Below are 14,507 nucleotides of genomic sequence, written 5' to 3' on the forward strand. Positions count from 1 at the left end.
AAATTACGTGCGCGTAATCTTCAAAAAAAAAAAGTAAACAAACGAAACATTTTCTTTCTCCGAGGTCAAACATACGACGAAACGATATCGCAAAATAGGAATCGTAGTAGTACGAAGGAGTACGAACAGGATGAGAAGAAAGAAGAAAAAGAAGAAGAAGAAGAAGGGGGAGGGGGAGGAGAAGGTTAGGTTAGCCAAGTGACTCCTTTTTTCAACGCCGGAGACATCTTTGACCTAGATAAGATCAACTGTATTCCCTCACCCCACAGCCCACACTCCCCCAGACGCCCCCCTTAACCCCCACCCCCTGAGTTCCTCCTCCCTTTTACCTACTATCGAGAGAGGGTTTCGAATTGTGGTAGGGGAGATGATTCAGAGATATCTCTCGACATAAAACCCTTAAGGTTCAAATTTGCATGTTACAACCTGTACCCTTCTTCATCTTCCCGTTCCTCCCCCTTTTCAAGCGTCGACTTTTCGGCCGCTCGTATGTCCTTACTCTCCTAGTGCTGCTTCATGCCAAACCCCAAAGCTCAGCTTTATCCCTGGTATTTTGAATGTAAGATTCCTGTCTTCCTCCATCTTCCATTCCTACAGTTCTCTACTACTGTTATTTCTCAGTCTTCCCTTCTACGTACTTCCTTCTCTCTCTCTCTTTCTCTCTCTCTTTCTCTCATTTTCTTTCTCTTTATCTACTTTCTCCCTTCTTTTGCAAAGTAGTCGGCCCTTTCGGTCATTTCGAGGATTTCACATTTAAGCCATCTTGTTTATAGGTAGGATTTTCTCACCGTTTATATCGAGAGAAAAACTCACCAACCCCCTTCCCCTTCACCCTTCACCCCCACCCTCTCTCCGCCATTCACCTTTCTCCCTCTTTCTTCTACTATTCCTACTATTACTACTCCCCCACTTCCCTTAGATCTTTATTTAAAATTGATCGTACTTGGGAGAATAAATTATAATATCTGTCGATTTAATACGCTTCAATGTTTTCGTAATTGTATATTTTTGTTGATTTGATTCGTAAATAATGTTGTGTTGTTATTGTTGTTGTTGTTGTTGTTTGTAAGGAGGGTAACATCGATCGTTGAATATTTTTGAAGCACGATCAGCTTTAATGATGACCCGTTTGATTGTTATATAATATTTGGTCAACTGTTATTAATATATAATATATAATAATAATAATAATAATAATATATATAAATAATAATATATGACATAAAAAAAATAATATTAAGTAATGTGTTATAATTAATATATAATATATAATAATAATAAAAATAATAATAATAATAATAATAATAATATATAACATAATATAATACACACACATATATATATACGTTTATATATGAAAAAAGGGGTGAGAAAGGATGGCATTGCTCGATCATCGCGTTAAGTGAGTATCGTACTAATTGAGATCTCTCTCTCTTTCTCTCTCTGTCTGTCTCTCTCTCTCTCTCTTTCACTCTCTTTCTCTCTTTCTCTCTTTCTCTGCGTCGCGTCAGTACAGTTAGATACCCAACGTGCCAAACAATAACTATTTACTTAAGGGCCACCCCTTCTGTTTGCGCAGGCTGCGCGAAAGCACGAATTGGTCGGAGAAACGAAGCCACGTTTTCGGTGAAACTCACTGCTACTACTGCTGTTGCTGCTGATGCTGATACCGATGCTACTGCTGTACTGTTGCTTTCGATTCCTACTCTGTATACTTGTGTATGATACAAAGTATAGTACACTACCTCTACTATTGGTGGTTCCTGTTTTGTTGTTGTTGTTGTTGTTGTTGTTGTTGATGGTTTTGTTGTTTTGTTGAATTCCTATTACTATTACTATTACTATTCCTAATACTATGGCTAACATTACTTACAAATTATCTTAGCTTTTGAGTTTCACTGTCCCTTTCCACCTTTCCTGTTAAGAAGAACCTCCAGTCTGTTCCCGTTCAACATAGAAACGTTTCAACATTTGAAGGAGGACTTTAAATTAAAGGACGTCGCGTCGTTGGTTCTACTCAAACAAACTCCAGAGATACCTTGTTTACTTATACTTCGACAAATTGAACCCCCACAACTGGTACATCATCATCCTACTACTACTATTACTATTACTACTACTACTTTGTCATCCTATCAAGGTTTTATTTTCTTTCTTCGATTTATGCTTACTAATTTGTATTTATGTTTTGTCTACTTCTTCCAAGTTCAGTTCAATCAACAATCTATCCTCGACACATTTTTATTTGACTTTAGGGAAAGTTTTTTGTCTTCTTTTTACGTGCCCCCTGTTTTCAAACGATCCAAACTGTCTACGTGATTCTACCTGTTAATTTGATCATTTCTTTTTTTTTTTTCAATTATATTTCTAACAACGTAATCAATCAAATGACTCGTGCAATACTTTTTCCATGTCGAATAACATCTTGAAAATTGTTCACTTCAATGGGTCTCGTCGCTGTTACTATGTCGATAGGGGACCCTACACGTTAACCTATTCTAATGCAGCAACTTAATTACAAAAAAAAAAAAAGAAAAGACAAATTATAGAAACTTCTTAGACCACTTAATGTCAAGGAGTTAATAATATTTGTCCAAGTGATACTTCAAATGACCTACTTTTCGTTATAAACGTTTTCTAAAACCTCTTAAGAATCATGCACGCTCATTCCTCAGCTTCTGTATCAACATATTTCTATTTGCCGAAGCTAATTTGTTTATAAGAGATAAATGATATTCCTAATCGTGAAATAGAAACTTTGTTTACGTTAAACATCGAGTACTTTGCAATTATTAAAATCAAATAGAATCGTGAATTCGTATAAAAATTAATATGAACAATCTACAATATTTCTCACGATTTATTACATTTGTGTACATAATTGCATAGTACCTGTTCAAGATAAAAACGGAAAATGAGGACAATAGGGTAAAAAAAGGTGTTGGGTAGGGTGGGGGGGGGAAGGGAAGGATTGTAAATGGTATTAAAAATACTCAATAACATTAATAATCACGATATTACGACTTCCTATATTCCTTACACGAACGTAGAATAGTCATTTTAAAAGCACCCTGTGCTATTCCAGATTACTGTGAAAGAAAGGGAAGAGACAAAAAAGAAAAAAAAATATAGAAAAAAATGACATATCTAACTGAGAACAAAAGAGAGAGAACCCCTCTTACCCCCACTGCCACCCCTCATGCAAACACCAAGCGGTTAACCATAACTTTCGCAGTATACGCACGTTTATGCGTCAACATGTGTGTTTGTATGTGTGTGTGTTATTTATTTTCGGTTATATCGACGGTCATCGGTTTTTCGTTTGAAAATACAATGGGACTTACGTATGACATAAGTTTGATTAGGGACTGGGCCCGCAAGACACATCCGTGATCAGAATGATTCTGTTGTTGTTAAACAATGTAGAACGTATATAACAAAAGACAGGTGATATGCATAATATAGAAAAATCACGGAAAGTATACTTTGGACGTACCTCTCTCACCCCCCCTTTCCCCTTCCAACGCCCCACCCCAATAGGTGAGATAGAAATGAACAGATGGCTGGGAATCACGATGCGTTTTGATTTACACGCGAATCCGGGCTTTAGAAATTCACCTTTCACTTTATTACACGCAGTGCACACATCGAACTTGGAGTATGCACCCACCTGCTTCAGAAGCTACCGCGTGTCCCATGTTTCACGCATGAGAAACGAAACGATCGTTTCGCATTTAATAACGTATGTCAGATAGTTGTTTAATAACCGTAACTCCTAATAATTTTTGTTCTGATCGTTTGTTCGCGATCTTGTTTCAATCTCGTACGCGTGAAACGTGCAATTTTGATCAAAAATCAAACGTAGTAATCATCGTCGAATTTTTAACGGTGTACTTTTAATATGAAATTATTGTAAATTGATTTTGACGTTAAAAGAAAAAAATGTGATACGATAAATAAAGAAAATAAAATAATTAAAAATGAGAGAAACATTTAAAAAGCTTACGATTAGAAACATTCGCAAGAAGTATCAGGAAGAAGTGTAACCTTGTTACTTGGTTACAACAGAACGCTTTAATGTTTTAAAACTTCCCCATTCCCGCGAAAACGTTAATGAAAAATCGTAATTAAAGAAACATTCCCCGAATGAAAGCATTTCCTAATTTATATAAATAATAATAATAATAATAATACTTATATTGAAATAAAAAAATCTAGAAAAATAAATATAATCTATTAGTACAATGACAAAATTTAAACTAAAATAATTATTTATGGAAATTACTCATCAAACGTGTGTATACTATTTACCCCAACACACACACACATACTGATATTTTTCCTGGAATCAATTTAAACTTAATATTAAACGATTTGAATTAAAAAAATAAATCATCAGAATAACAATTATACAAATCATACTAGTTCATATACGATAATGAAAAGTCATATGATAGATATACTAAACCAACACATATATATATACATACATACATACATACACATAGAAAGGTACGGAAGCGACCTGGCAGGTGTTTACAGCCAGTCGGGCAATCCATGGAATCTGGAATGGCATCCACAGGGACTACAAATTCCCAACGTGACAATCGTCGCGTCCGTCAACGAGTAGGGAATAAAAGAGCGACGAGGGTTAGGTTCGCGACTGGGAAAATCGGGGATGACCGGGGGAACGGCAGGGGGGAGGGAAACGGGGGACGAGGGTAGAGGGAGAGGGTGGACACCGAATCGACACAGGGTGTTTTAAAACGAGTGCTATCGATAATCGAAATCGCTCGGGGGTTGTGCTTGCCCGGGGCTCTGGGGTAAAGCTCTTCCTCTCTCTCACTCTCTCACTCTCTATCTATCTTTTTCTATCCTCTTTTCCCTTGCACCCTCTGCCCCCCCCTTGATTCCTATTCTTTCTCTCTCTTTCTATCTTTTATCCCTCGTCTCTTGCATCTATTCACTGTCTCACTTTCTGTTGGACACATCGAGAGAATCAGTGTCTCTCTTTCTCTCTCTTACACACACACATATACACTCCTTCTCTCTCTCTCTCTCTCTCTCTTTTTCTCTCTTTCCACTTCCTTCGGCATCCATGCTTTACTCTCGGTCTCTGATTCCAGTCTCGAGGGTGACCAGCCGCGAACATCCCGTTACCTAAACCTCAGCCACCATCGTGATACTTGTCTACCCTATCCTATCTGAATCAGAAACCTGCCGGCAACGGTTTCTGGAATCTAGAAAGGGGATTAACTAGCGTGACGATTCGCCAACGACCTAACCGATTAGATTCAAACGATCACCACCACGTTCTGTGTGTTATTAGAACTTGGTCTGCTTGATCATTCCCAACACGATGTTCTATTATTTTTATTTCTGTGTGTGTGAATCTGTATATATTCTATTATAAAATAAATCATGTAATCGTAATTATTATTATTATTTCAAATATTATTAAATAAGATCTGTTCGAATTGAAACGACGGTTATTGGAAAAAATAAAAATAGGTATTCGAGTATCTAATAAATTAAAAAATGATGAAACATTTTTTATTGAACAATTGGAAAGAAAAATAAAAATAATACATACCTTAGTTAACCTCAAAAAACTAATAAGTAATAATACATACCTCAGTTAACCTCAAAAAACTAATAAGTTATAATACATACCTCAATTAACCTCAAAAAAGAGACTTTTATTACTAATATTAACAAATAATCAATGTTTTGAAGATATTCACATTTATTTAATATCAATCATCACCGTATGTAATAATTAAATAACTTCAAAACACGTAAATCATTTTTATTTGTATCGATATAAAACACGAATATCAGAATATAGATATCAGTCTATATTAAATGTAAGAAAGATTTATCAACTTACTTCATGCCGTTAATTTGAAATCGTTGTGCCCGCGCATCGTAAATACCGACAAACTTCATGGTGTAGATTTTAATCGGTGTGCGCACGCATCGTAAAAATTCATTCTCATCATTATCTCCCAAACGCGCCAAAAGAAGTAAATTTTCAAAAAGATAAACCAGGGAAGAGTAAAACTTTACGCTTCGCATAAGTTTGATTTTCAAATAACTGGGACGAGTTCATTTAATTCACCCCTTTTTGAAGAAATTCAAACATCGTATCCTTTTACGAAACATTGGCGGTAACATTTCCGAAGGGATCTTTTCTTATTCCTTCTGACACACTTCCGCTAACAAACCGCAATAAATAAATTAACTAGTTCCCTCTTGCGTACATTTCCTCTTCCGTTTTCTTTACAACGGTGATGAACGTAACGCGAACTAAAGGAACTAAAGGAACTAAAGGAACGAGAGGAACGATGGAAAGATGGAAAACGTAGAAAAAGCTAAAGGCGACGACATAAATAACAAAACCGAAGCTTCGTGGTTGCTCGTAATTATCGTTCAACGACGGCATACTGCAAACCGAGGTGGCAAAGTCATTTAATAATTCCCGGGCTTGTTATACTCGCTCCTGCGGGTTTAATAAAGTTAACTTCGAACAGGAGTGTGGTACACTCCAGTAACTCTTTTGAGAATCCAATGCCGTCCTGAATTGTTGCCACTTTAAAGACACTAACGCTTCATCCTATACCCACTTCCCCTTCCCCCTCCCCCATCTCTCTCTCTCTCTCTCTCTCTCTTTCTGTATTACCCCCCAGAACGAAACATCCCTCTTTGTAGAAAATTTCGTACCTAAGGAAAAAAAGGGAATTGACAATAATAATAATAATCATCGGAATAATGTCACGTTGTTGTAATATCATTTTTAAATAGGGAAAAAATACATCGAAATTCACTCGTTTGATCTTGAATTAATATTCTATTAAATCGATAGATCGTTTTTTATTTTTCTAACCAAGATTAATATGTCAATCAAAAGTAATTGATTTAATAATTAACCTTTTCACGACTAACGCCGGTTATATCCGGCAACCGCTAAATATTAACAATAAAGATACGCGAAATAAATATCTAAACATTTGATTAGCACAGAAGAGACATAAGTTTTTGACAGGAGTAAAGAATAATTAAAAAAAGTATGATGTAAATAATAATAACACGACGATGTCTATTAATTAATGGCATACCGATGACAAATTTAATCGTAGCGCAAAGGTTGAATAAAAAAATCCGCAAAATGTGAACAGATTAAATATCCAATAAAAATTCAGATCATTTTTACCCATAAGATGATCCGAGGATCGTTGTGAAAAAAGAAAAAGAAAAGGAAGAAGAAATTTATAGATTCCCGTGGAATAATTCGATAAACTTGCCGAGATACGGTTATAAATCTATTTTCTTTTCTGGTATGCCAGGTTTAAGTCTGGTGATATCAGTAAAGAGAACCCATAGAAAAATGAGGAAACACAGTATAATGTCGGTAGGTTGAGAGAGAACTATGGAAAAGAAAACATGAACGACAACAGATATCCTAAAAGGAATTCACCCTGGTTTTAGGTCGGAAACAGTGTTTCTTCTTTCTGAGCACGGTTGGATATACTGAAAGGCAATGAAAAATTTAATAGAACCCGCTCGGGATGATCGATGTAAGATAGTTCGCAGAGAATAGCGAAGATTACGAATAGAAGAGGGTCGGGACGGTTCGCTTAGTGGTGGTGTTCAGTGGCTGGTTGGTTGGTTGGTTGGTTGGCTGGCTCCCGGGCATTTCGCGGAACAAACCGCTCTTTCGAGATGAGCGATCGACCCCACGAGACTTACTAGGGCTCACCACACTCTGATCTTCTCCTGCATCACCTCCTTTAACCACCCCTACTCTCACTCGATGCACAACCACCACCACCACCACCAACGCCAACACCATCACCATCACCACTCCACTTCACTTCACTCGTCACACGTTTTATCTCTTGACGTGTCCTGTCCTCGTAGAGGAACAGGAACTTGAGAACTTATCTGAAACAGGGTCATTAAATTTATTGATGGAAATGTTAGCGAATTTACTTAGTTAATGTTAAAAACATCAATCAAGTAACTTGGAAGGACTCGTTGTCAAATCATCTGATCCTCTTACGCATGCGTCACTTCTTTTATACCCCTTTTATTATTTAATTAATAATATTACAATATAAGAAATTATTCGATTTTTTCTTTCTAAAAATATCGCATAATTATTAATAATAAAAATAATTAACAAATATATCTCGTTGAGAGATCTTATTGTTACAAGTCAAGATAAATCAAACGCGATGAGTTAAAGAATTTTATATTTTTGTCAAATTTTCGATATAACGTAGTTAAAATTTCCTCTTGGAGACACAACAAACGTTGAATGAAATCAACCAATCGCGTAATCCGCATAACCGAACAACACGTTCTAATTCCCTCGACTTTTTCACGTACGATACATATATATGAGTTCCGGGACGAAATGTTAAAATATGAGAAGAAAATTCTGACGAAAATCTATTCCCGATCTTTATACGACAAAAGTCACGAATGATATTTCGTCGAAAAATGGGAAACCAGAGAGTTCTCTGCGTTAAATCGCGCGTCCGAAAAGCTTTAACGAATGCCTCCCGGGAATACGGTGAAAAGAACGAGCAAGAAGGATTTTATGAAAATTACTTTCGAATAAAAAGTAAAACAGATAAAAACTAATGTATGCCAGGGGGGAAGTGGGAGGAGGAAGGGGAAGGGGAAGGGGGGAGGAAGGGGTGCGGGCGCGGGTACGATAGCTCGATTTACATAGCGCAAACGCTGAGTTTCAACAGAAGAGAGAAAGAGAGAGAGATGAAAAAAAAAAAAAAAAAAAAGAAAGAGAGAGAGAGAGAGAGTAGGTGGCAAAAGGGGAGGAAAACGAATAACTGGAAGAGCTGCTCCTAAGAATATATCGGCACGCCGTTATGTAGAGTACATAAAATTGCTTTTACCTTCTATTAACAATTCATATTTCTTTGTCGCAAAAGTCGCTAAACCATAAAAACTTATTGGCTCGGAGATTTCTTCTCTTTTGTCAAATTTCACTTCTTATAAATGATCTTATTTATTAAATCTTTTTAATATATATACATATATTTTCGTATAAACAATATTTAATATATCATTTCAAAGATATGTAAACTTATATTGTTGTTAATCAAATACAATATTAATTGGTATACTCAAACTTATTGGAATGTAGTATTTCAAATCACACAAAGTCACATTACTTTTGATTCTCAATAAAAATCTTCGATACCCCTTTATTTTATTTTCTACAAAAAAAAAAGAAATAAAAAACTAAATAATTCAATTAAAAATTACTATATTAAAACCTAATTAGAATTTAATGTTTCAAATCATACTACAAGTCCTAACTTTTGATTCCCAATAAAACCTATATACCTCAATACACATTTACTTTACTTTCTACTAAAAAAAGAAAAAGGAAAATAATAAAAATAACTATCTTCAATCATTACAACAAATCGAAAGATTGCGTCGATTAATAATACAAAAGAGAGAAAAAAAAATCAAAAAAAGATATAAAAACCTTAAACAATTGGATTAATGTAAGATTTGAGATACAATAGTTTCTTTTTATATATATATATCGTATAGTTAATAAAACGTGCTAGACGAAAAAAAAAAAAAAAAAAAAAAAGTAAGAAAAAAGAAAACGTTTGAAAGAAGCGTTGTAGACAGTGATTTAGCTGCTCTATCGTTTCTCTTTGATTCGAGAGACCGAGAACACCTCGTATCCCTACAACCCCCTCCCCCCTCCTCAACCACCACCTCTTCCTCCTCCTCCTCCTCCTGTTCCTCATCCCCTTACCCGTTCTCTTCTTTTCCTCTCAAAGTGAAATATGCAGAGAACGGCCTCGAGATTAATCGACCACGGCCCTACACAGCCAAGTCGCCCTTCTCAAGTCTCCCCCCTCATTGTAGGGCCTGTCAATTTACCGAGCTCTGACTAATGAAGCTCGTAATATTCTACGCTACCTTTCGACCGCGCGTTAGCAGCTAGCTTATTAGATACATTATTATAACTTATCAAGCGGTCTTCTAACCTTCCATTGTATCTAATCAATCCTTTAACTGCTCCACATCATTTCCAATAATAATAATAATAATAATAATGATAATAATAATAAGAAGAAGATTTTATATATGTGTTGTGTGTGTGTATATTCTTTTTCTTTGAAGTTATACTTCTTTTGGCGCGTTTGGAAAAATGTGATGAGAGTGAAATTTTTACGAGCGACATGAAAAATCGACACCACGAAGTTTGTCGAGTATTTACGATGCGCGGCAAAGCGATTTCAAATTTACGGCATGAAGTTAGTCGTCTTTCTCTTTCTCTTCTTCCTCTTTCTTTTCTCAAGCGGGTCAACCAATCCAAATTGACGTATATAGTAATTCGATATATCTCCCTTATATTTAGTGTGGACTGATATCTACATTTTGATATTTCTTTTTTTCTTTCTAAGTTATTTTTGAGGTTATTGAGGTTATATTCGTTTTGGTACGCTAAAGAAGTATAACTTTTTACGTGCGTACATGAGTACTCACACTAGTTTTTTTTTAAATAAATAATATTTATATAATATTACGATTAGATACGTGTGTGAATTTGTTTCATTCATGATCTATACAAATTTTTATTAATTTTATACTTATTTATAATTTGTTCGTGTTGGTATAAAAAATATACGTAATATTTTATGAAAAATTTGTAAAATGATTAGAAGTACGATATATTGTAATAATTATATTTTTAAAAAAGTAATATAAGATAAAAGATTGTGTTTAGTTATATAGATCAAGACATTTATACATTTACATATTACAATTACATATTAAAAATTATATCTCATACGTTATACGTAATTTTAAAACTCTTAACAAAAAAAAATTAATGTAAATATATTAAACATATAAACGTTCTTAAAAAAAAACCCCAAAAGTTAAATAAAGAAATAGAAACAAAAAAATTAGATGTACTTTATAGATCGTGACTCTAAAATATTCATAATCATTTCTCTACCAATGTGTGCGTTTAAAAAAATTCATTAAAAAAAAAAATTCGTAAAAAATAAAAATAGAAATAAAAAAATGAAAAAAACGAACTTAAGGGTTTTCTAACGAAAGTTAGAAAGAGAGAGAGAGAGAGAGAGAGAGAGAGAGAAAGAAATAGAAAGAGAGAGACTAGTTGGTGGACAAGCCGAGTATTGATTTCAACCTCCGTCCAGGAAGGTGGAGGGGGCGGGGATTCCTGGTCACGATGGACTCTCTCTCTAGACTTTACGGACTTGCGCGAAGTCATCTACTAGCGTTTCTTATTTAATCCAAGCTTCCCCAGTCGGGGACTTTGCTAGCTTTCCTTTACTCTGACAGAACAGATTACAAACTTTATCATGTTTCCTATTTGATAAAAACCTACACACAAATACATACATACATACATATATACATATTATACACGCTACACCTGTCTCTCTGAATTGGAGATAAAAAAAAACGAAAATTAAAATTAAAATTAAAAAAAAAATCAGAACGAACGAATAAACCTAACATTAAACGATGACTTTCCTTCCACTTTACTGTTCTCCTCTTTGATCGTAACTTTAGAAACGAGTTTGTATCCTCGCAATGATATTACTCGCATAGGAGAGAAAGAGAGAGGAAGAGAGTTTCTTCTATCTTTTGGTATAATCATTGTCAAAAGAAAGAAAGAGAGATGGAAATATTGATATGAGTAGAAGGGTCTCCTGGTAAAATGGGATCGGTGGTCACAGAATGATGATCGCATCCTTCCACTGCTGCTTTGCTTAGAAAGAAACAACGGTGCTTAGGGTAAAGGATGAAAGATAAATAAAGATAGAATGAGAGAATGAAAAAAAAAGAGAGAGAGAGAGGATGGTGATGGTTGTGGTGGTTGTGATGATGGTGGTGGTGGTGGTTGTGGTGGGTGCGGGCTTTGAGCTTACCGCGGCTTTGTGCACGGTCTCCCTTATGGGTTCCACGTCTGCGTTTAATATCGACAAAGTGCTTGGGCAAAAACCGACTGAATTATTAATTATCTATTGCGTTGCCAGCGTACGTAACGTTTTGAATCTCCTGATGATGGTGGTCATTCATTGACCGCTTTTTTTAAATCACTCTAAACGTCTTTCAACAATAATTATTTCATCCAACTTCTTCATTTGTCAATTTCATATCTGTCCGTTGTTCTAATAAAATTTTCTTTTTTTCCCTTCTTCTTCTTCGGACGTAATCATCATCGACAAAATATTTTCTTACAAAATCGGTGTTTTATATTTATTTGATAATAGATAAAAAAACAATAACGAAAGTATTGTCGCGACGAGATAGATTATAACCGACAAGGAAAATAAAAATAAAAACATATTCAGCTTACGTAGACTAATGTTGCAAAAAGGGGCTCAAGTGTTTCAATGATTGAAAAGTGAAAGAAGAAGAAGAAGAGAACTTGAGTGTGTATATATCGTGGAATTCTTTGATCTTTCCAAATGTTTTGAAATATATCGTCACAAGTAAAAACGTATCATCATCCTACTCTTCATTTCCTAAATGGATCATGTCTTCCATTCCTTCCAAACAATTTCAATAAAAAAAAGAAATGTACAAATGTTTATAAAACGACGAAAAATTGAAATACATCGAAACGTTTCCAATATCCTAATTTCTTCGTACAAAATTGTATTACACATACATACATACATACATACATACATACATACGTGTGTATGGATGAAGATATTTTTTATTCGTGAAGCCTTGAACTCGGAAAGCTCAATAAAAGTAAACTTTTTCCATTAGTTTCGGTTTTTATCGTTTCAATGCTATTTATCCTGACCAACCCAGCAGACCACATCGTATTCGTTCGTATATACAAATATATATGTGTATGTATGTGTGTATATTTATTATATATTATATTATATACGTGTACGCAAGCATAACATCGAACGAACCTCGGCTCGAGAAAGAAAAGCTATTCATTTTTCACTAGCGTATAAATGCGAGTTATTAATATACTGGTATTATGAAGTAGAGGGGTCGGTAATTAGCGGTAGGTTCATCAGTCACTCGTCCCGTATCCTTACCGATCATGGACCAAGAGAGGAAGAAATCGGCAAGGAAGATAAAAGGTCCAAAGCAAAGGATCGACCTACGTCCTCCCCTGTCCATCTTCCAACGCGAGACACATTAAAACAGCTAATAGACTATGCCTTTTTATGAAAAACACCGAGATGAGATATACCCCTCCTTGAAACAAAATTTCTTTTACGATTAACGACCTTAATCTTACTGTCGATGATTTACTCTTTTTCTTTTCCTTCTTTTCTTTTTCTTTTTTTTTTTGTTTTCTTTTTAAAACAATGTTTTCACCTCATCGAATAAAAAACAAATTAAAAAATAATTAATTAATAAATTTTGGTGATAACATTTATTTAGAATATAAGAAAATAGTAGAGATTGTTGATTGGAATATTAGGATATTTGAATTTTGTAAATTTAAAATTAATCTTACTATGTATTTTAATGCATAGTAAAAATTATTAATTAATTAATACAAAATTTGTAGAGATTTATTATACTAAACAAACTTTTCATCAATTACTCATATATCATATTTCCTAAAACACAATACTTTATTAGGAAGCTTTAATCGTGTGTTAAAGGGTAACATTATCTGTCCTACTATTCCAATTTTACATACCAAAATCAAGGTCAACCAATTTAATAATTAATAAATATTATTAACGATAAAAAATACAAAATAAACGCGTTGAAAATCGAAGAAAAGTAGCCATGGGAATAGATTGACAAGGTATTTAATAATTAATAAAATTATTAACGATAAAAAATACAAAATAAACGCGTTGAAAATCGAAGAAAAGTAGCCATGGGAATAGATTGACAAGGTAAAAGAGGGAGAAGGCGTGCACGCAGGTCGTAGAAAAGACACAGGAAGTGCGTGGAACTGTGATTGGCTGTCCAGAGTTGGTTGCCACTAGCTGGGTGACCTCTGACCCCACCCCCGTGGGGCGCGCGCACGTCTCCAACCCTGAAGGAAGTAATTACTGTACCCACCACCGCTCGATAACTGACACGCTATCATCTACAGTGCGCCACCGTACCTTAATACACCTTCCTTCTACGTACTATACTCTTCCCCCTCTTCCTTTTCACCTTTGCACGTGCGCTATATATATATATATATATATATATATATATATATATATATATATATACCTTTCTATTTCCTTTGTAAACACCCTTTTGACGTATCTCTAATTACTTACTTACTTATTTGACTTACATATGCTTCTACAAATCTTTTTTTTTATTTTATTATATTTTTCTTTTTACAAAATATTAATTAATATATATATCTTTAATATTTATTTATATATCTATATTTTCATTTTATTTTATTTATATTTTATATTTATTATATATATATCTCTTTGTATATAAGTAACAACCCTATATATGATCATATTTTC

Source organism: Polistes fuscatus, unplaced genomic scaffold (assembly GCF_010416935.1).
Source record: "Polistes fuscatus isolate 324 unplaced genomic scaffold, CU_Pfus_HIC Scaffold7, whole genome shotgun sequence".
Lineage (NCBI taxonomy): Eukaryota > Metazoa > Arthropoda > Insecta > Hymenoptera > Vespidae > Polistes > Polistes fuscatus.